This window comes from Natator depressus, chromosome 8, assembly GCF_965152275.1.
Source record: "Natator depressus isolate rNatDep1 chromosome 8, rNatDep2.hap1, whole genome shotgun sequence".
In the NCBI taxonomy this organism is placed as follows: domain Eukaryota; kingdom Metazoa; phylum Chordata; order Testudines; family Cheloniidae; genus Natator; species Natator depressus.
Window position 1 is genome coordinate 1787804 of NC_134241.1, and position 22720 is coordinate 1810523.

A 22720-nucleotide genomic window follows, 5' to 3' on the forward strand; every position below is an offset into this window, starting at 1 on the left:
AGCCCAGGGAGTTGTAGCTGTTACACAGGTGTTACACGAAACACTATAGACAGCTGTGATCCACAGGGCCCTGGGCTAGAACCTGGAGTAGAGGGTGGGCCCGGGTTCCCCCCAACTCCCTATTGGAGGAATTGACCTGGACTCTGGGTCCCACCAGAGGGGAAGGTCCCTGGCCTGTCCCCTGACCCACTAGGTGGACCAGCAGAGACTGTGGGGATTGTTCTCCTTTCTTTTCCCCATGCTGGCCAGCGATGAGGTTAGCTGAGTGAATGGCAGGTTTGAGCCATTAGCACAAGTGGCCAAACTGAGGGCTGCCGTGAATCTCTGAGGTGAGCAAATCCACCAATAAGCGCAGGACCCACCAAGGCAGAGGAGGAACTTTGTCACACTCTATATAAATCCATGGAACGCCCACGTCTTGAATCCTGCATACAGATGTGGTCGCCCCATCTCAAAAAAGATCTATTGGACTTGGAAAAGGTTCAGAAAAGGGCAACAAAAATGATTAGGGGGATGGATCGGCTTCCATATGAGGAGAGATTAATAAGACTGGGACTTTTCAGCTAGGAAAAGAGATGACTAAGGGGGGATATGATAGAGGTCTATAAAATCATGACTGGTGTCGAGAAAGTAAATAAGGAAGTGTTATTTACTCCTCATAAAACAAGAACTAGGGGTCATCAAATTAAATTAAGAGGCAGCAGGTTTAAAACAAACAAAAGGAAGTATTTCTTCACACAACGCACAGTCAACCTGCGGAACTCTTTGCCAGAGGATGTTGTGAAGGCCAAGACTATAACAGGGTTCAAAAAAGAACTAATGTTAATGGCGGATAGGCCCATCAATGGCTGTTAGCCAGGATGGGCAGGGATGGTGTCCCTAGCCTCTGTTTGCCAGAAGCTGGGAATGGGCGACAGGGGATGGATCACTGGATGATTCCCTGTTCTGTTCATTCCCTCTGGGGCACCTGGCACTGGCCACTGTCGGCAGACGGGACACTGGGCTAGATGGAGCTTTGGTCTGACCCAGCGTGGCCGCTCTTATGTGAACTGCACACCCCTGGGAGGAAGAAATTCAGAATCTGGATTAGCCAGATGAAGGCCACGTCTACACTGCCACTTATGGCGGTATAATGTATGTCGCTCAGGCGTGTGAACAAGAGGTGACGTATGCTACACTGACCCGAGCGCCGGTGCAGCCGCGCTATGTCGGCGCTCGATGGGGTGGGTCGATTCAGGTGGTGGGACCCGTCTCTCTCCTGCTGACGCGGAGCGGCTACACTCGACAGCTTACAGCAGCGTGGCTGCATTGGTGCTGTAAGCCCTCCCGTGTTGTCACCGCCCAAGTGACGCACCCAAGGCACCTGTGGCAGAGCCAGGAAGGAAGGCCAGGTTCCTTGAGCCCCAGGCCAGTGCCTGAGCATGGGGCCAGGTCATCTCTTGAGGAGGAGATCAGAGTCGGGGGAGAGGGAATGGTGCCAGACACGCTGCGGGCTCCCCCTCTGCGGGAGGGCCTGCTCTAAGCGGTGAGGCTGGCATTGTGCTTCAGGGAAAGAAGCTGTTCACTCATCACATCGATTATTAGACTGTCAGCTCTTTGGGACACGCACACGTTCTTTTCACCTGAGACGGGGCAGCACCTTGCACGCTGCTGGCTGCCGGGAAAAGTAACCAGCCGCCGTAGCATCCAGTGTGTGAGTCCCAGGCCTAGACAGCATGTAAATCCTGCCACAGCAAAGGGCCCTTCACTGAACATGCCCAGCCCCTCTTGCCTCAGGAATTCCACATCCCGAAGGTGAGTCACAGCACGGGGACAGCCCGTGGAGCACAGAGCAGCTTGAGGACAACACATGGAGGCTGCTTTTGTCTCCCCAGAGCGATGGCTTGTTGGTTACATTGCTCGCTGTGCCGGAAGAGGATTCTGCATCCTACCGTAGAGGTCTGTGACCCGTTGGCTATTACACTGCGGAACTGGCATCTCTTCAGTGGCAATAACATCAGTCGAGCAGGCGGCTGTGCTGGTGCCATGTATTATAAGACAATTAGGTGCTAATGGAATTAATCCTTGTTGCCCAGCTGGCATGAGACCTGCTCTGGGTCCTCCCAGACACCAATTCCTCCAGTAGATGAAGGCACATTTGGTGTCTTTCCTCCTAATGGGGGAAGCCCTTAAATCAAATGAGGTCACTGGTCGGGTAACGGACAGTGTAAGCCAGGCTGCCTCCTGGAGACTATCTTTCAGAAACCAGCCATTTTCCCTTCCCAGCACACTACTCCCAGGCCAGCAAGCCTGTGCGTCTACTGTCCTGTGCGTCTTTGGTGACAGGGATTTGCTGATATTTCCTCACTGCTGCCTGCCTGGGTTTAGCTTCAGGTTTCCTGCACAACTAGTCATGCAGAAATGCTGATCTTCTGGTGAAGGCCCTGCCCTGGGACTCTGAATTCCTAGCTTTGCTGTGCACTCCTTGGGAAAGTCATCTGATCTCTCTGGGTCAGCTCCCCTTCTGGTACACCAGGGTAGTAAGCTACCCCTGCCTCACTGGGTGTTGTGAGGATGAATTCATTAATGCTGGGGGCTGCTCCCTTACGGGGGTGTTGGGAGCCAGCTGGGGACTGAAGCAGATACTATCAGTGGGAGAATTTACTACTCAGATTTCACAGACATCGGGCGGGCCTTGCAAAACCCTATTGTAACCAGAGGATCCTAGCTAATGGGGCCAGGAAAACAACTGGCAGCTGGGTCACCAGCTCTGATTCCCCTGCATTCCGCGACTCTCCCGCTAACATCTCATCCAGCTGCTCTCGGCGCCCTGCAGTGATGGGGCACGACGGACGGGCTGCTGAATTAACGAATCCCCACCAGCGCTGGGGCAGCAAAACCTGGATGCAAATACAGGCACATTCTAATCAGTGCAAGAGGGGCCTGGGTCTTTGAGCTGGCAGAACTGGTTTTTGTAAATTTCCCCAGTGTAGACGCAGCCCGAGCACCAAGAGCCGCCCAGAGCCAAGTGGGCAGCACTGGTTTCTTTAAAACCATGTTTTATTTATGACATTCAATATGCAGATTGACTTTCTCTGCTCTTAGGGGTTCACCAGCCTGGAAACGGGAACAGAAGCTTTGCTGAAAGGACGGAGAGCTTTGCCGGGTTTCCTTTTTGGTTCTGTCGGTAACTGCCCCGGCGCCTCTGCTGAAATGCTGTCTTGTAACTCTTTGGTGCTGTCTTTTAATACAGGATTGACTCAATATACCAGGGCTAGCCGCCATTCCTATGCCTGCCACAGGCAGAGGATGCTGGAGGGACGATTTCCCTTTTTCTCTGGAAGTGGAAGAAGACGCTTACATCACGGAAAGCTGTGGAATCAGATTCTGATCAATAGCAGTCCACCTCTCAGTACTTCTCTGGGGCTTCCTCTGTACTACTGAGCACCTGGTCCTTCAGCAGGTGACTAGTGGGAGGGACACAAGGGGGCACCAGCTAAAGGGGGGCACATGACCCCCCCTTGTGACTCATCCCTGTCCCCCACGTGACCCCCTCACGTGAGTCCGTCCCGCTCCCCATGTGAGCCCCCCCCATGTGACTCATCCCCACCCTGCCCCTGCGCTCTCCCCATCCCCTCCCCATTCCACATTACCTGGCGGCGGGGGGGGAGGGCTCTGCTCCAGTTCCCCCTAGCATGTGGAACCCCTAATGCACGTCCCAGGCAGCCTCCAGCCATACTGTCTGCCGGGGGCACTGCCCGGTGCGGCACACAGCGTCTGCACTCTATGGGATGTTCCAGGCAGGCAGCGTGGCTGGAAGAGGGCAAGCTCTGGCCCTGCCCCTTCATCTCCCCAGCTGCCGGCCTTGTCCCCCCTCAGGTGTTTTGGGGAGAGTCATGTGACCCTTCGGGGGCCCCCCTCCCCCACGGGTTGCCTTTGGCAGGGCCAGTCCATAATGTTGATCCAACCAGTGGGATGATGTTAAGCACATGTGGCAAACAGAGGCTGAGCCCCACTAAGGATGACCACGACCCTTGGTGTTGGTTCTAACCAGTCTCTGATCAACTCCAGTGAAAATGAAACGTTTCAGGGTTTTTTTTTAAATGTAAATAGACTCATTCATATTGTGAACAAACCAACTAACAAAATAAATAGGGAACCCAACCTGAAGGTAATTTCCACAACCCACTGCCTGTCTGTGCCAGAATGAGAGAAAGGATATTCTAGAGTGGCAAAATGGGCAGCTTTTCTTTTCTTTTCTTTTCTTTTCTTTTCAACTCCTTTGGGGAGATTCTGCTCTTGCTTTACGATTTCACACAAGCTTCTTCATTGTACCTGGTGTGAAAGCAATGAGAAGCATAACAATACACATTTCTAGAGCCTCTTTCATCTGAGGAGCTCAGAGCACTTTGCAAGGAAGGGAGTTTTCTTAGCTCCATTTTACAGATGAAGCAGTTGAGGCACAGAGAGTTCGAGGGTGTCTCCCCACTGCAGGAAGTCCCATCTGCCAGCTGGCTTCTCTGCCATGGCTGGTGGCATCTGTGTTCTAATCTAGGCTATATCACTATTCCCAAGCATGGTACAGAACTACTGCACTGGCCATAACAAAGCATACAGGCCTCTCTAACTACAGTAGAGGACTGGACTAACTCAAGGGTCTTCTTGCTTTAAGCACATGCACTGGATGATTTGCCCCAGGTTATGCTGGGAGCTGGAGACAGAGCTGGGGGTAAGGTTCAGGTTTTAACTCCTAACTCCGCACTCTACGAACTAATCAATGGTTTCAGAGTAACAGCCGTGTTAGTCTGTATTCGCAAAAAGAAAAGGAGGACTTGTGGCACCTTAGAGACTAACCAATTTATTTGAGCATGAGCTTTAGTGAGCTACAGCTCACTTCATCGGATGCAGCTAATCAATGTCTCCTCTTGCCTATAGTGGGGACAGATGCATTTCTGTCCCTTCCCCTCTTGCCTCTACTCTGCCCTGGCACAAATAAATGCGATCATGTCACCTCAACCGCAGTCGTTTTAAAGCCAAAGAAATACTGGCTGATTCTTCAACTGAAACATCCACGTTTGGGTCCCAATCCAGCAAAGACTCTTAAGCATGTGCTTAGCTTTAACCTTGGGGTCTAAAACAGGAGCTGAAGTGCATTCCTGAATCGGGGCTTGGTCTCCCCTGGGCTGGGGTTTGTCCTGGGAGCTCAGGTAGGAATGGCAGTGACAGAAAGAAACACAGCAAGACAAAATACCTCTCCTGCAACTACAAATCTCAGCAGTGAGCTGTGTACAAATTGTTGATGACCTGTGAAGGGCGATAGATAATCATCTTTCTTCCTAGTCTTTACCGTGCTAATGGGAGCCACTGGCCCTTTCATTTCTCTTTGTGGAGTGGAATTAGCAGGAACAGTCAGTCGGCTTCATTGTCTGGAGCGGTTTCTGCGTCTCGCTCTCTTGTTCATTCTCAAGGTTACTATCTGCAATAGCTGGTGGGTTCCAGATACTGACCACCTGCGGGACAGAAGGCAGGAGAATTTTTCCTGACCTGTTTCGGGCAGCAGTGGAAGTGGCGGTGGGCTCATAGTCTAGCCCCCACTGCATGGAAACACCCAGAGCAGGACTCTCTGGCTCAGTTCAAGGGGACTGGCAGACTCTGCTCAGCAGAGGCCCAGGACTAGAACAGCTGCAGGTGTTTGTAAAGGAATACCTCGGCCTGGGAGCGCAGGTTGTGGGGTCTGTGGCTTATGGGAAATGTGTTAATCAGCTGGGCGGGTTTCTGATTTGTGTGTGAGCCTGATAAACGATGTTCTGCTCAGCATCCTCCTGAATCTTCCAGGCCCTGCTACAGTCATCCCATAAGCACGGCCACGCTGCTGGATCGCCCCGTGGTCCCCAGCCCAGGGTCCTGTCTGCCGCCAGCGGCTGGTGCCACGTGCTTCAGAGGGAATGAACAGAACAGGGCGATTGATCTGCTGTCAACCAGCTGGCAGGAAGAAGCTCTTTGCAAGTCTAGATGCCCTGGCTTGGCCAAACTGAGTGCCATGATGTGAACTTTAGCCTTCCCCAGGTGAACTGGGAGGGAAGCCCAGGGTGTCTGTTTCTGCCAAAGTGGCCCTGTTTAACTTTCAATGGGTAGCACTGGAGCTGAGTACAGGGCTCCAGGGGACTGGCTGGGAGAGGACTGAGTGTTTTCCAGGACTGGCCAGAGGAGGGCTTGAACAAACCGGCTTTTTCATCGTAGGCTAAATGCTCCAGGGGCAGGGCACGCGCGACTTGTACACAGGCTCTCTTGCTCCGAGAGCCAGTGCCTCGGAGAAGGCTCTGGGGCAGGAGCAGGCTGGGCAGCTCAGGGGATCGGGATGTGGAGCGTTTCACCCTAAGGCTGTCGAATCCACTCTAGCCCAAGTGGACAGTGAGTGTGAGCAATGTCTGGGGGGGAGCGTCAGGTGGGTCCCAGCCTAGCTCCTCCAGGATGGGCACCCACATCCCGGAAAACCACTGCCACAATGGGCATTGACTGGCCCCCTCATGGGCAGTCCGGGCAGAAAGTTGAGGAACGAATGGGGCACGGAGACTGAGTTCTACTTTGCCCAGGCAAGGCTGGAGCACGTGGGCTGGGCGGCATGGGGAAGCTTGCCCTGCTGTTGCCCATGTCGTATCTATGCTGTGGATAAGGCTCAGACTTTGGGTGCTACTACGGTAGCTGGGCTAGTACCCGCAATAAATTCACCTAAACACCCAGACCAGCCAGCTGTCAGGCCCGACCTCCGCTTCGGTGCTTGGGACCGACCTCAGTCCTGGCCCAGCCTCACGGGCCCCTCTGAGCAAAGCTACCTCACTAAGGACACCTCCACCAGGTTCTCCGTGTAGCAAGGCCAGAGCTGTGGGGTGCGGCCCAGGAGACAGGGAGATGCAACTGCCCTGTCGGTTAAAATGGCTTGTGATTGATCCTGCTCCTGGATTTTTCCAGCAGCAGCAGCCCGGAGAAAGTGAGAAAGAGGCAAAGGAATAAAAATCCCCCAATGGAGTGTAAGAAAGAAGCTATTTAAATGTTATCTCTGCAGCCTGGAGCTTGTGCAATGGGGACTTTATCAGAAGAGGAAAGGCAGATAAACCAGCCAGTCCCTTTAGGCAGATGAGCTTATAATAATCACATGGCACTAAAACCTTGCAGGAGAAAAAGACTTGTTCAGAGTGGAAGAATGGTGGGGGGAACATCTAAGAAGACAAAGCAGGAGCCCAGGGGGGATCGCTGGTCTGCTGGGTGCTGCAGTGATAATATTTAAGTAGCTCCTTTCTGAGGCAGGATGGCTTTGCCATGCAGATTGCAGTCCCTGGAGAAACGGGCAGGAGAGACTCTGACCATGCAAGTGGGTACCGGGTCAGGACATGAAGATTCATAACATGGTGGATTAAGGGGGTGGATCCATGTATCCAGCCCTCCGTGCACTGAAAGGCCCCCCCCAGTATTTCCATGGCATGGATGTGGACAAGTCCCCCAGGGCAAGGGGGATAGAGGAGGCAAGGAAAAGAGGAAGAGAAAGGAGGAGGTGGCAGGGAAGTCGTGGGCAAAGCTCACTTGGGATCCCATCAGCTCTGCTTTTCATGCCCCGGGCAGGGATCAGAGACAGGGTCCAACTGCTGTTAACAGGATGCTTTGATCCGATTTTCAGGCTGGTGCTTCTGCTCAGACTCACAGCACAGCAATAAGCGCTATCCCTGTACTGCGCCAACAGCCGAGCTTGCTAACAAGGGGAAAATAACAGGGGTAGTCCAGGGACAAGGTGGGTGAGGTAATATCTCTGACTGGGCTCATTTCTGCTGGTGAGAGAGAGCGACACAGAGTTCTCCTGCAGGTCTGGGAATGGTCCTCAGTGTCACAGCTAGATACAAGGTGGAACAGATGGTTTAACATAAGTAGTTAGCACCTACTCTAAGGGTCCAGAGTAACAGCCGTGTTAGTCTGTATTCGTAAAAAGAAAAAAGAAAAGGAGTACTTGTGGCACCTTAGAGACTAACCAGTTTATTTGAGCATGAGCTTTCGTGAGCTACAGCTCACTTCATCGGATGCATAGCATATCGTGGAAACTGCAGAAGACATTATATACACACAGAGACCATGAAACAAAACTTCCTCCCACCCCACTGTCCTGCTGCTAACAGCTTATCTAAAGTGATCATCAAGTGATCATCAAGGAAGGCCATTCTGAAGTCATAGGACAAACAAGGGAGGACAGTGGGTTGCAGATCCTTGTATGGGAAGGTTTTGCTCTTTGAAAGACCTGGATACACACTTTAACACATATAAAACCGCCTTCACCAAACAAGGACAGGTCACCAGAGAAGTAGATCGCCTCATGGAACAGGTCACCCAAATGCCCCCAGAGAACCTGCTTCAACACAGAAAAAATAGCCCCGCCGAGTTGTCACCTACCACTTCTCACTAAAACCCACATGTAATGGTCTCCACTCAGGGTCTGGTTGGAAGCGTGACCTACTGGCTATGGCCAAAACCCTGGATTGCCAAGAGGGTTGTGGGGAGGGGAGCCCGGACCCTTCCACTCCACTGGGCTCTGGCCCAGGGCCCTTTTAGCTACCAGTAACCTGGCAATCAAGACTACTTAAGGCTGTTGTCCCTGGGCCTCTTCCTCTCGTCTCCCCCCCGGGGTCACCTCAGTCCAAGGCCTTCGCCTGATGGGAAAATCCAAATCCTGAGGAAGCAAGAGGGAGTCACCACTGTCCAGGGCCACAGGACACTTCCCTCTCTGCTTGTCTCTGCGGAGGGTCCTCTGTTTCCTCACGTCAGAGCCTTTCGGTTTCCCTTTGCTCTGCTCTGCTCTGCTGGAGCTGTGGGCTGCAGGGCTGCTCACCTTCAGCGTTGCTCGCCAGCTGAGCTAATTTGCTGCCTTTTAATTCCTCCAGCAGATGGAGCATCTGCTGCAAGTGTGGTGGGGTGGGTCTGGCTGAGCCCCAAATGAGCCCTTGAGCCCTTCTTGCTCAGTGTGGGGTATGTACACCCCATCACACCATACTTGACGAGCACTGTATCCTGAAAGAAATCTTTCCCAACCCCGCTCTTCTGGTTCAAACAACCCCCAAACCTTTCCAGGCTCATCATCAGAAGCCAGCTCCCCACAGACCAGGACCCCCCAGCTCAAAGGGGCACCAGAGGCTGCCAGAACGACAGATGGAAAACCTGCAGACACATCTCCACTGCTACGATGACCAGTAACGCACCCCCCCACCCCAACATGCCTTTCAGGATCCATGGTGAGACGCTGTATGAAATCTGGGGGACACTTTAGAGTATTACGAATGCCAATATTGTAAAATTGCAGTGGGTTGTGCCAGATATGCCACGTGAGGTGTCTGCCAAGCTGTTATAATTTCCCAAGTACGATAATCTTGTTTCTATGTTTGTATCACCTTTGTTTTGTGAGTTATAGATATGTAGGGCATGTCTGTATTTCCAAACTTGTGCTGTGCATCTGGGTGACACCCCCAGACAGATTGGCACCAGCACTGCCTAGCCTGCTTGGTGGCCCATCAAGGGACATCAGCTGTACAGTGAACCCATTGAGAGACCAGGGACTGCCCCTGATAAGTCAGCAAGCCATGCAGGGGCTGTCTATGGACAGAATGCTACGGCTTTTCCAGACCATGTGCTGTGAAGCTTGTGTTTGGGGGACAGGAAGTAAAAGCCACATGGCAAAAGACTATAAAAGGCAACTGCATCATCTCCATTTTGTCTTCATTCCTGCTTCTTATCTCTGGAGCAACTTCTCTACAAACGAAGCTCTGAACAAAGGACCCTTTACACTTCCCTCCTGGGTCAGTCCCTCCAGCCCCTTCACCATGTCTGGGGCCTCTCTCTGGGCTGCTCCAGCTTGGAGGAGATTTCGCTGGGGCTGTGGACGTCTCACAGAGTTAACCCTGTTGCAGGTGGAGAGCCCATGGCTTGCTAGCTGCCCTCGCAGGCTAAGCCAGAGAAAGCCCCAGGACTGTGCCCGAGCTTGGAGAAGTGGGTTTCCCTTGCTCCTGGCTGTATGTGGCTTTGTCAATAAAATGCTCAGAAGGAGGCTGGTGTTTGCATTGTAATTAATTTGCTGATTAAAAAAAGGGAAATGACAATGGTAACGCTGTGACTGCAATAAACAGTTCATAAAAATTGTAAAAACAACTTGTAAAACCCCAGCCATTGGAATGGCCACTGTGAGGCTCAGGGCTGCAGGCTGGGCTGGGGGCAGGCTCTGGGGGCTACCCTGACCTAAGTCAAGAGCAGGGAGAGACACAAACATTTCCTCTCCCCCGCCCCCCGGCCCAGCACTGCACTCAGCCCCCCCGGAGAGCAGGATCTTCCCTCTGGTGCACTGTGGAAATGGAGGTGAGTGGGGGAAGCTGGCGGGATCTGGACTCTGGGCTGGGGATCTGACCCGGAGGGGGGGGAGCGGATTCTGCTGATCCGTTCTCTGAATTCCTCTTCTGCCAAGCCTTTGGCGAAATCCCCCTGGGCTGCTGGGTGGCAGCCTCACCCTCCCCGGGCTGGGACTGGAGGAGCAACTCTTTGAATCCCCTCGATTTCAACGCCTGGCTCCTTGGGGAGACAACATGGTCTCCCTGCCAGACATGCAGGCACCTTAAATGGCACCGCTCGCAGCCACTCTTCTCCATGGAAACCAGCAACTTCTCAAGCCCACCGTGGCCCTCCCCCGGTGCAGAAAGTTCCCTCTGCCCCACATCTGTGGTGGGGTTTTCCTGAGATTTGCCATGCAGGAGTGACAGTCTGTTCTGCAGTGGGGAGCATCCTGGGGAACACTGCTGGGAGCTCTCCATGCAAGCGTTGACCCCAAGCCCTCAGCGAATCACAAGCTGCTTCTCTGGGGGTCTCTGCCCTTGGCTGTCCCTGCCTCACGTGGCTCCTTGCACTAACCTCCTGGAGCCTTGGCAAAGCTCCTCGTGCTGCCCAGCCCGAATCGGCCGCACTGCGCTTGGGACCAGGGTTTCATAGAACCATAGAATCATAGGACTGGCAGGACCTCGAGAGGTCATCTAGTCCAGTCGCCTGCCTCCTGGCAGGACTCAGTATTATCTAGACCATCCCTGACAGGTGTTTGTCCAACCTGCTCTTAAACATCTCCAGTGATGGAGATTCCACCACCTCCCTCGGCAATTTATTCCAGTGCTTAACCACCCTGACAGGAAGCTTTTCCTAATGTCCAACCTAAACCACCCTTGCTGCAATGTAAGCCCATTGCTTCTTGTCCTGTCCTCAGAGGTTAAGGAGAACAATTCTTCTCCCTCCTCCTTGTAACAAACTTTTATGTACTTGAAAACTGTTACCATGTCCCCTCTCAGTCTTCTCTTCTCCAGACTAAACAAACTCAGTTTTTTCGAGCTTCCCTCATAGGTCCTGTTTGCTAGACCTTTCATCATTTTTGTTGCTCTTCTCTGGACTTTCTCCAATTTGTCCGCATCTTTCCTGAAATGTGGCACCCAGAACTGGATACAATACTCCCGTTGAGGCCTAATCAGCGCAGAGTAGAAGGGAAGAATTACTTCTCATGTCTTGCTTACAACACTCCTGCTAATACAGCCCAGTATGAAGTTCGCTTTTTTTGCAACTGCGTTACACTGTTGACTCATATTTAGCTTGTGATCCACTAGGACCTCCAGATCCCTTTCCGCAGGACTCCTTCCTAGGCAGTCATTTCCCATTGTGTGTGTGCAACGGATTGTTCCTTCCTCAGTGGAGTACTTTGCATTTGTCATTATTGAATTTCATCCTATTTACTTCAGACCATTTCTCCAGTTTGTCCAGATCATTCTGAATTTTAATCCTATCCTCCAAGCATGTGCAACCCCTCCCAGCTTGGTATCGTCCGCAAACTTTAGAAGTGTTCTCTCTATGCCATTATCTAAATCGCTGATGAAGATATTGAACAGAACCAGACCCAGAACTGATCCCTGTGGGACCCCACTCGTTATGCCCTTCCAGCATGCACCAGTCTTAACCAGGCAGCTCCCCAGACTGCTGCTCATTCCCATGGATAATTCTGCCATGCATTCTGTAGCAGCTCTCATTGGAGGCTCTCCAAGCTGGTTATATCATTAGCTAATTAAGCCTCACCACACTCCCAGGGACGTGTCTGGATCGCTGAAGTCACCCCTGAAATGCAGCAGCTGCTGAACGGAGCCCAGCACTGTTAAGCAACATCTGGCAGCAAAAGCCACGTCCCCAGCTGTTAGGGAGGCAGGATGTAATTACCCGTGTGGATGGTGTGGCCAGCAGCCTGGCGCTGAGGAGATTGGCCATGAGTGAGCACAGCTGCTCAGCACCTCTGAGGTAGGCCTCTCCTCTTAGACTAGACCTCCACAGTGCCCCCCGCAGCACTCTGGGGCATGGGCTCAGGGTGGGTCTGCTGGGAAGAGTGCCCCTTGAATCACAAAGCTTGCCTCCTGCTGCTCCGTGGTAGCCAAAGCCCCAGCCCCGCCTGTCACCAGGAGCCCAGCACCAGCGGGCATGCTCTAGCTGGAGCCCTGGGACCCTGAGCGCCTGTGTACACCAGGGGGTTCTTTTGCTAAAATCTCCCGCTGCTTTTCCCAGCACAGCGGCTCCAGGGCTGGCAGCAGAGGCGAGGGCGCCAGAGCAGGGAGGTGCTGGGGCTTCACCCACCACAAAGAGGTCCGGCTGACATGGTGGTAAAAGCGCTACCCAGGTGCTCCTGGCATTGCCATCCACTGGGCAGCTGCATTAGCACCTGTGCAATGGCAGGAGCGTGCCGCCCGACACCGGGCAGACAGGTGTGTGCTGGCACTGGCCCTGTCACGGAGCCCGTGGGGTGCCAGAGCCTAGTCCGTGCTCGAAGGTCCCAGCGCTGCTGAGCTACTGCTGCACTGGGAGACCGTAGCTGAGCCCCGCCTCTGCCCCTGCCTCGGTTTCCCCTTCTGTGACTTGGGGCGAGATGTCTGGGTGAAAAGGGCTATATAAGTGCTAATTATTACCCAGGTAATCAACCCACCATGAAGAACTAATAGGCCAGTGCTGTGGAAGGGCAGAAGGATGAAGAGGTACAGAACGGTAGGGAGTGGGAGGAGCTGGGGCCAAACGGGCCCCAAAGAACGGGGCAGCGTCTCCCTCAGAGCTCTGGGGGTCACGAAAGCGTCTGGCAGGAAGCGTCTGTCCTGGCTGCAGATTAAGGGCACCGGGCATGGCGTGGGATTTCAATGGGCCCAACAGGGCTGTAATGTAGTCGGTTTCAGTTAGGCCCCTAATAGCATTAGCCAAAGGTTGGCCGCTCTCTGCAGTAAAGTGTCACCTCGCGGTACGGGAATTATAGATCCTTATTACCCTTGACAGATGAAACTGGTTCCGCGGCTCCCGGCTTGGCTGCAGAGCTCTCCCTTTGCCAGGGCTCGCCATGCCGAGCCATTAGAGTGGCCAGTCTAGCCCCAGGGCTAACGCGAAGCCCGAGATCGGAGTATCTCTTAGTGCAGGGGCCCGGCCTCCTCCTTCCACACTGGCATGATGCCCCAAGCTGTTTGTGCCATCGGGCGCACTAGCCCCGCCCCATGGAAAGGAGCTCGGCCCATGGCAAGTAACTTAGCCTGCCAACACTGAGCATGACCCTGCCGCTGCATATAAAATGCATGCTGATGCGTGTGACTCTGGTGCACGTAAACTCTGCCTCGGAGACCCACATGGGTAACACCAAAGTGGTTCTCACTTATTTGCCCTTTGCTGTGCTCAGACCTCGTCTGCGTCCTACAGACCCAGCCTGCTCTCCTCTTTATTGCAATCCTTCCTCTGCCAGCTCACATTAACCTATCCTGCTCTGAGCCAAAACCTCCACCGGCCCTGCAGCATTAGCCATGCTCCCTGCCTCGCTATCACCCCCCTTGCAGTTCGGCTGCCTCACCTGGCTAATAAGGAAATTCCAAGGGACAGCCTATGGCCTCTCATTTATTCTCAACAGCCTAGCACCCCGCACTGCGGTCGGTACCTGTGGAGTTTAACTTTTCTGGAGGAAAAAAAAGCAAATCAAAGAAATCAGGGCTTTGATTTTCATGTTTTTAATTTGTGGCTTCGGTGAGACAGGCAGGTGAGTTCTTGGCCAGTACAGCACAGGGATCCGCAGTGCAAGCGGCGCTGTCCGGGATGGAAGGGAGAGAGCCCAGTAGCTCCAGGAGGGGGCTGGCAGTCAGGACTCCTGGGTTCTGTTCCTGGCTTGCCCGCTGATCCGTCAGGTAGCCTCAGACAGGTCACTCCACCGCTCAGTGCGTCTGTTTTCCCAGCTGCAAAGCGGACTAAGAGTATTTACTTACGCCACAGGTGTGTTTGTGAGGCTGAGTTAATGGATGTTTGCAAAGTGCTTTGGGGATCTCAGATACATGAGCAGGGCAAAGTGTCATTAGCTGCTATTATTGTTATTGAGTCCTACCGTTGTTATGACCGATCCACTGTGATCACCCACCGGAAGGCCCTGATTCACTGTCCAGAGAGAAGGTGGCCTAAGACTCCACCCTGTCTCAGAAAAGAACCAGTAAGGTCACCGTGTTTGTCACGAATCTGATCAATCACAAAACGATGCGACAGCTCCCAGGACTTGAGCAGTGGGCCCTATGGGAGGGCAGGGTGGGAGTGGAGCGTGCTCAGCAGCGCCCTCTACCTGCAGTGCTTCAAAGAGCAGGGCAGCTCCCTACACCCGGGGCAATTTATTCTGCTCCAGGGCCCCCAGGCGCTGGGGCAATGGAAGGGGGCATGCTGCCCGGGGAGGGAACTCGTTTCTCTGGTCAGAGGAGCTGCCAGAGGAAGCCTTCAAAGGCTGGCTCTGCACTGTGGGTTCAGGCAGGCTCTGCCGTTAATGACACACTGCTCTTATCCCCACCCCAGGGAGCAGCTGGCGCTGGCGGAGAAGGCAGGGTTACTCAGAGCAGGAGGGGGAAAGAGACACTTCTCCCTCTGCCTGGCAATGGCTCACTCACCGTGTGTAATCAACCTAGCAGCTTCCTGCTAGACTAGGGGCCAGATCCTCAGCTAATGTCGGAGCTCCTGCAGTCTGACCCCGGGACGTCTGGCTGGCCCATGAGGGGCAGCGTTTGCCCGTCCCGAGTGGGAAGCCTGGATGGGGCAAGCCCAGAATGTCACCAAGCGGAGCAGGAACAGCTGCCTGCAAACCGGACCCCTGGGCGCTCAGATCCCCCGGGGAGGAAGCAGAAGGGATGGTGCTTCTAGCTGAGCCCCGGTACTGTGGGATGCCTCCTGCTGCTGGAGACAGAGCTTGTGCGGCTCCTTTTCAGTTGGGCTGAAAAGCCGAGGGGCCTTGAGCCAGTCTGGTGGGTTGGTTCGAGGCGCATCCTTGGGAGGCTCTTAGGGCAGTGCTGACGGGAGGCGCCTGGTGGATTCAAGGATGATCATTACAAATCTCACCCTGGGGAAGTGACTCCAGCTGCTGGCCCAGCCCCGCTACTGCCCCCCAGTCCGTCAGGGAGGTTCTTGTGCGCGGGATCAGACAGGGCTGGGCTTGCGAAGCATCGGCAGCAAAGCCGTCTCAGTGCCTCTCCCCCCCGATAGGGAATGGACAGCAGGGCGCATTTAACCTCAGGTGGAAACGTTGCCAGTTTCATATGCGAGCATGTCTCCCCACTAGCCAGGGGTTGAATGAAGGAGCTTCCCTGGGTCCTGAGGCAGGCTGCCTATAGTATCTACCCAGACACATCTCCCATATACAATGACCATCTTCCCAGCAGTTAGGGATTCAGTCTCATACCCCCCCACCACCTGGGAGTGGAGCGAGTTGGCCAGCTCAGGGAGCTGAGCCAGAGGGGAGACTAAGTGACTTGCCCAAGATCCCCCAGCAAGTCTGTGGCAGAGCAGGGAACAGAACCTGGATCGCTGGCAGCCTGGCCTAGCACCATAACCCCATGGCACCTCCCTCCCGCTTGGTGCCCATTCAAGAGCCTTCCAACCCTGCTCTTGAGATGCTGCTCCTGTCCACACCTGGCAGCGGAGGGGAGAAATCAGGGCCCCTTTAATTTTTCTTCATCACTAATCACATGTTAGATCATCACAGCGGAAGGCAGGGTACAAACCGCGCTGGCTCTTGAGGCTGGCTGTGTACTTCCAGTGAGAGCAGGCTGGTCAGTTTCCTTCTCTGTCTCTGGTTCATTTCCCCTCTGGGCTCAGTGCCTTGGTGTGAGGGTTCCCAGTGCTGCTGGGGAGAGTTAAACAGCTACAAAACCAGCCAACACCCTGTGAGCAGCTTCCCCTGGGCTTTACCAGCCTGTCCCAGCGGCTTCTCCCTGCTAGTCAGACTGAAAACCGGATTTGAGTCTTTTGAACCAAACCTACATTTTGGCCCTGAAGCCGATCAGGAACATCCCTTTCCTTGAAGTTTGACAGCATGAGGTACAGGGCTGGGAGCTGAGACTCGGCTTCTTCCATCGCATCTGCCCTTTGGGGATGCACCAGCCCTTTAAAAAACCCCAGGCAAAGCAGCCACTAAAGGATCTGCAATGTGACATCCTGTCTCCAACCTGTAATTGCCTGCAGTGTGCTCTGTCTATCACCAGGCTGGGGAGCGGAGGTGGCTGAGGCTGAGCAGATGTGCAGCTGGCACCTGCCGGGCTTGGGGGCCTGGCAAGACTGGAACAAATGCCATGGGTGGATTTGAAAGCCATGAAGGGTGCATGAGCTGAGGGGACAAAGAAGTCTGCTGGGAGGCCGCCAGGAGTGGGAGGCTGATTTCAGTAGCAAGGCCTCAGTGTGTTCTCAGTAGCTATGTCAGCGGTGCTCTCATTGGTGTCGCATACCCTGCATCGCCTGGGGCGGAATTCACCAGGTCCTGTATTATTGATGGCACATAATGGCCAGCTGCAGGGCGTGGGTGTGCGTGTGTGTGTGGTGCGTGTGTGTGTAGTGGTGCTGGGGACACAAGTGGGGTTTAACCGCCTTTATATCACCCCCAATCTTGCAACTGGCTGACTGCTGGGCTGGTCCCAGGGACAAAGTGGAGCAGCCTTGGGGCTGCTCTATGCTGCACCATCTACCCCAAATCCCTAACCACCAGTCCGGCCGTGGGCGACGGCTGGGACATCCAGATGCCTTGACCACACACCTTACAGTAGGAGGGAGGTGGTGTACGTGCAGCTACGGCTGCTATATGCCACCTCAGGGTTCCTCCATGGAGGACTGGATCCACGGGCTTTCTGGCTTCTTTGGGCCAGGATCCTGACCCCTGCCCAGCAGATACTCTCTGCAATGTTATGTGAGTGGAGACAATAAACATCCGACTTGCCAGGCATGAAATGGACAATATGCAAAGCTCCAGGATTCCTCAGCACTCACCTGCAGCAGCTCTAGCCTGCTTCACACCGTGCGCCAGGACCCTGGTCCTGGGTGCTGAGCCCCGGGAAGCCTGGCTGCAGCCGACCGTGGGGCTTTGCCGCTCGGCACGCTCAGAGAACGGCAGTCGCTATGGTCGAGGAGCAGCAGGCTGAGACGCTGCAGGCAGGTGGACTGACCCAGGGTCCTGGGAGATGATGGGCCTTGGTGTTGCCTGGGAAGCACTGTGGGGCGTTCATGCCCCTGCGTCCCTTGGCTGTGAGTTAATGCTTGTTTGGAGCACGGCAGCTGCCGGGAACCCCGATGTTCCTTCTGAAGCACGATCAAGCCCCTCGCCTTGCTCCCCACGTCGGGTTTGCGTTGCCCCGAGGAAGCCTCCTCTGCAGGCCTCTGAGGTGCCGGTTCATGACTTGCTGATGCTCATGGCTCCTGGTTGCTTAGGTCTCCTGGCTCAGTTCCAGCTCCCGGGAAGAAGGCTTGGCCAGCGCCCAAGGGATGGAGTGACTCCCGCCCCACCGCCAGCTCCCCTCGCTTGTCTCCTTCGGGCCGAAGCCTGGAGCACCTCAGTAACTTCACCCTTCCCCTGGGGTCATGCCTGGACATAAACGTTTGCAGGGACCTGTGATGGGCCTGATTCTGCCACCTTTCCTGTTGCTGAGCAGTGTCTCACTCCACAAGGAGCCCCCCAGATTTCAATGGGACGGTGCGGGGAGGAACCTTCCACGCAGTGTAGGTAAAGGCAGTCAAACTAGCCACTGTATTTGTACAGCACCTGATCCTGGCCAGGGACTCTGGGCACCACCACATTCCTGATACCCGCGCCAGTACCAAGGGTACCTCGTCCTGCACTCCCCAAAAGCAAAATCATCCAATCGGTTCCCAGTAGCCGAATGGTGTCTCTCCGCTGGGGCGACCTTCCCCGGGAGCTCCCGCGGCTTTTCTCTACCCCCTTGGGGAAATGGTCACTGCCCTCCTGTGCTGGGAGGGGCCACCCAGCTGCTTCTTGGAGCTCGCCTTGGTAACGTTACTCAGCTGGTGGGTTCCTGGAGCACCGCTGGGCCCTGGCCACTGCAGGGAGCCTGCGGCTCCCAGTCTCACCAGGGCTGGCTATGATCCAGGATGGGTCAGGACACCCAGCAATCGGGGGGGCAGGGGTTACATCCTGGTGCTCATGCCCTGTCCCCCAGAGACCTGTCCCTTCAGAAGGGGGCAGAGCATGACTCCCAGTCAGCATTCCCCCCCACCCCGACTTCTCCCCTGTGGATGTGACTCACGGCTCTTTGGAGCTGGGCAGGGAGGGCTGGTGGGTCAGGCCGCAGAGCCATGAAGCTCTCTCGTGGCAGATTCTCCGGCCCATCTCTGCCCAGCTAATGGAAGTGATTTTCACCTCCTTTCACCTGGAAAACCACCAGCAAAATCCCATCCCGTCTCTGGCTCGTCAGAGATACATTTCTCCATCTCTTTACTATCTAGAAAGAGTCTGCTGCCTTCCCCAGCCCCAGTGTGTGAGGAGCCTGGTGTGTGCAGGGGACAGATTCTGGGCAGGGGCGCGTCGTGCTGTCTGGAGATTACTGCCCATGTTCATCTCTTCTGAGAATTCCTCAGTGCCTTTCATGTGGGGCCCATGCCCCTTGGCCCCCCTCTTCTGCTGACAGGGGCCTGCGTCTCTCTCTTAGCTACTATGGCTGGAGTCTCAAAGGGGTCGGGGGTTTCGGAACCAAACTCCTAGTACATGTCAGTGCTAGCTCCTTTGGAAACGCCAGCCCATATTTTGCAAGTGTGATGGCTAATGGGGAGCCCATGCGAAATGCAGACACGTCCTCGGGGCTGGGCGGCACCCTCCCGCAGCACCACATGGAGCGTGGAGCTGCCTGGGGGGTCCCTGGTGTAGGTGCCCATTAAGGGAAGGGGAAGAAAGGTGCTGAAATTCCTTGAGCACCATAGCGCTGCTATGGCCAGGGTACCCTGGGGCGGCAAAGGAGAAAGGGAAGCGCAGCCTAAGGAACGAGGCCTTTACAGCTGGGCCGTTCCTCTCCCAGCCGCAGGGCTCCATCCCCTCGGCTCAGAGGTCAGGAGTTCCCCGGAGACAGACATTGGCAGCAACCTCTCCCCTGGGAGCAGGAGGCCGGGCTGCGGGAGGGAAGCTCAGGGCAGGCGAAAGCATGGGCAGCGCCAGGACTCGCATTGTCGAGAGAGAGAGAGAAACAAAATATTTACTCTGGTGCTGACAGCGCCGCCCGGCCATCATCAGCTCATTCCGGGAGCTAATCAAATCCCTGCAGCCAGGAAGATGTTAAGTCTGACTAACATCGGTAATTCCCTGCAGACTGAATCTGTAACATGACAGCGGCTCAGAGCACCTGAGACTAACATGGCAATACAAGAGGGGCTGGATTGAAACACTTATTTGCAGGGGTACTTCAAAAACAACCCTCCCAAAGTAAAGACCTTTGTTTCATCAGCCGCATGCCCAGGGGAACCACCTGCAGCTCCCAACTGCCAGGGGGTCACAAGTGACCCGAGCTCCCAGGGCCAGGTCTCAGCAGAGGCATCTAGCTAGGAAACTACCGGCGGGCTCTGGTGAGGAATGTGAGGGAAGGCAGGCTGGAGCCGGGGGTGCGCAGGAAAGAAGTAGCACGGAGAGAGCAGGTCGTGAGCTCCATGCTGGGCTCACGGGGAGGAATCCTCTGGCAGGGGCTGTCGCGGTCAGTGTAGAGTGGTCCCTTTTGAAATTAAAATCTGGGGCTTTGAAGCTCCGTGCATTTCCGAAGCAGTCTGCACGACTCCCCTGGGGACACAGGTCACAGCACTAGCAGTGCGTCAATGGCACAAAGGAGGACGCTGAGGCAGATTCAATGGTCGCTCCTAACCCAAGGGAGCAGGTGTCAGCACTGCGCCCAGAACCCAGGAACTCCTAGGCCTGTGCCCAGACACCAGCTCCGAGCATCCTGGTTACGTGCACTGGCCTGCACCTGAGTGCACCCCCCTAGCTCCAGCTGAGCCTACGCTCAGCACATGGGTCTGGCTTTGGAGGGTGAAAGCCGCAGGCGTGGGGGCTGGGGCCAGTGCTTTGGTGCTGAGGGCAAAGTTGGACCCATCACGAAGGTTCCGGTTCCCCTTCCCCTGAGACTTACAAAGCAGCCGCCTCGTTTTGCCTTGGGACACGCTCTGAAAACCCGGCTGGCCTGGATCGCGCCCACCCGCCCGGGAGCCGCTTTGAGAAGGGAGCTGTGAATCAGTCAGCGCCCCTGAGCCCTTTGCTGATGCTGCCCGTCTTACTGGGACGTGCCCATTCGGGGCAGCTGCACTGGGGAACCCTCTGGGGAAGGGGAAGTAAAACCACCTTCCAGTCGGAAATACCTCCCTGTTATCTGCTGCTTCTCTTTCCTTCCAGGGACTGAAAGCCCTTCTCAAATGGGGATTAAGTAAAGCCCCCCCTGAGGGGGCAGGTATTAGGTGGTTAAACAGGGGCACAGAGTGGCAAAATAAACTCCCCTGAGGTCACACAGCAAGTCAGTGGCTCCCAGACCCCGGTTCTATCTGCTCCCACTAGACAATGGCCCGTCTCACCGTGCAAGTGGCCTGCAGGTTGGCCGGGTGCTGGATGGCCAGGCTCCCGCCACATGGTGATGTGATACAGACGACTCACGTCCGGTCGCAGCGACACGGCTGCCACCGGCATGCGGCTGGGACATGCCAGTCGGAATCACAATGATATTTCCAAGCCTCCATTGGGGCTTGTATCCGGAGGGGAATGGTCCATCTCTTCCTGCGTGCCTGCCGCAGGGTGCTGGGCTGAGGCGCAAGGGGCTGCTTCCCCTCGGAAGGAAGCGGCACACCCACGCGCCCCATGTAGAGGGGCATGTGAAGGCCTTCGGGGAGTCGTGTGGGCAGCAAAGCGTCGCACTCTGCTTCCTTAGCCCTAGTCCGGCCACGGCGCTCCCGCGGCTCATCGTCTGTCCCGTGCCGCCTCAGAGGAGCAACCTTCTCCGTCCAGCAGGAGAGTGCGCAGCCACGAACACGGCCACTCAGCCTGGAGCTGATGAATCCCTGATAATCCCCCCCAATCCCCTGTAATGGATGAAAGGGAAGGGAGGGGATTTAGTTACTAATCCGAAGTGAGATCCCTGGGCTGTGCAGGGCACTGACTCTGCAGAGAGTTTCCTGCCCGCGGACTGGGTGAGACAAGACTCCACCTTGCGCCGGGCCGCTGGTGTTAAACTTCATCGTCCCCCCTGCCCAGAACCGTGTCTCAGGCTGACCCCGGAAAAGCCTTCGCTGGAACGACAAACCTGCCCCCTCCAGTTATCGCTGACGAGTCGTTCACAGGCTGAATCTGGGTGCTGGACGCACAGGCCTGGAAACCGAAGTCGTCTCTGTGCAGACGAGCTAGTGCGCGGAGCAGAACTAGCCCACTCCACGCTATGGACCTGCCCTGTTGTCAGTGCTGGGTCCTCCCGAGCCAGGGCTGAGAACGGCTCCCTTCCTAGCCTGGAGAGGGCAGATCTCCGCTGGGCTCTGAGCCGGGCTGGAATGGGCTTGGCCCCGTGGAGGGGAGCTTTGAAGTGGTTCAGGGTGATGCTGCCCCTGCCAATGTGTCTCAGTGCTGACTGGGAAAGGCCGGTGCAGCGTGGGAGTGGATTTCCATTGGCTCCTGGGCTCATCGGCTCAGATTTACCAAGAGGGAGGCAGACACGCGTCCCTGAAGGACTAGACAAAGCCTACCAGCAAACTTACTTCATCTAGGCCACCAAGCTGCTAGCAAAGGCCTGGGTTTCAACAGGCAAACAGAAGGTGGAGTCTCCATAACCCATTGCTGTCCTGCTGGGCCAGACAGTCCCACATCCCTCTGTTGAGTGTGTGAACGACAGGGCTCTGGAGCGGGGAAGGAGACACAGAGAGCAGAGAACCCCCGAGCCTTTCAGTCGCCCCCCAGCTCAGCTGACTCATTTGTTGCCTGAGTTTTGCCTGCACTGATGATGTTTTCCCAACGAGCCCAAACCCTGTTTATTGTTGGTTTCCTAGGAGAGTAATCGTGTTAAAAAATTAATTACACACCTGAAAACAAAATCTGGCTGTTACAATGCACATTAGGAATAAATGGTGTGCTCCAAACGAGACAATTTACAGCTTGGCTAAGTAATGAAGAAACCCGACATGGCTGGAACAGGGAAGGAGAAGTGGAGAGTGACTTAGAGCGCCAGGCTGCAGTGCCGACAAAGAGCAGCCTCTCCGGCCCCAGCTGGCCACAGACGGTGTGCGGTGGGCTGGGGGTGACCAGTCCTCTCCTCTCTGGGTCCTGATGCCCGAGGGGGAATCGCAGCCCCGTCACACCCTCCCATTCCTGGGTTGCCTGTTTTCCTGAGGACAGGCTGAGGGCTCTCTTCAGCTCTCGGACCCC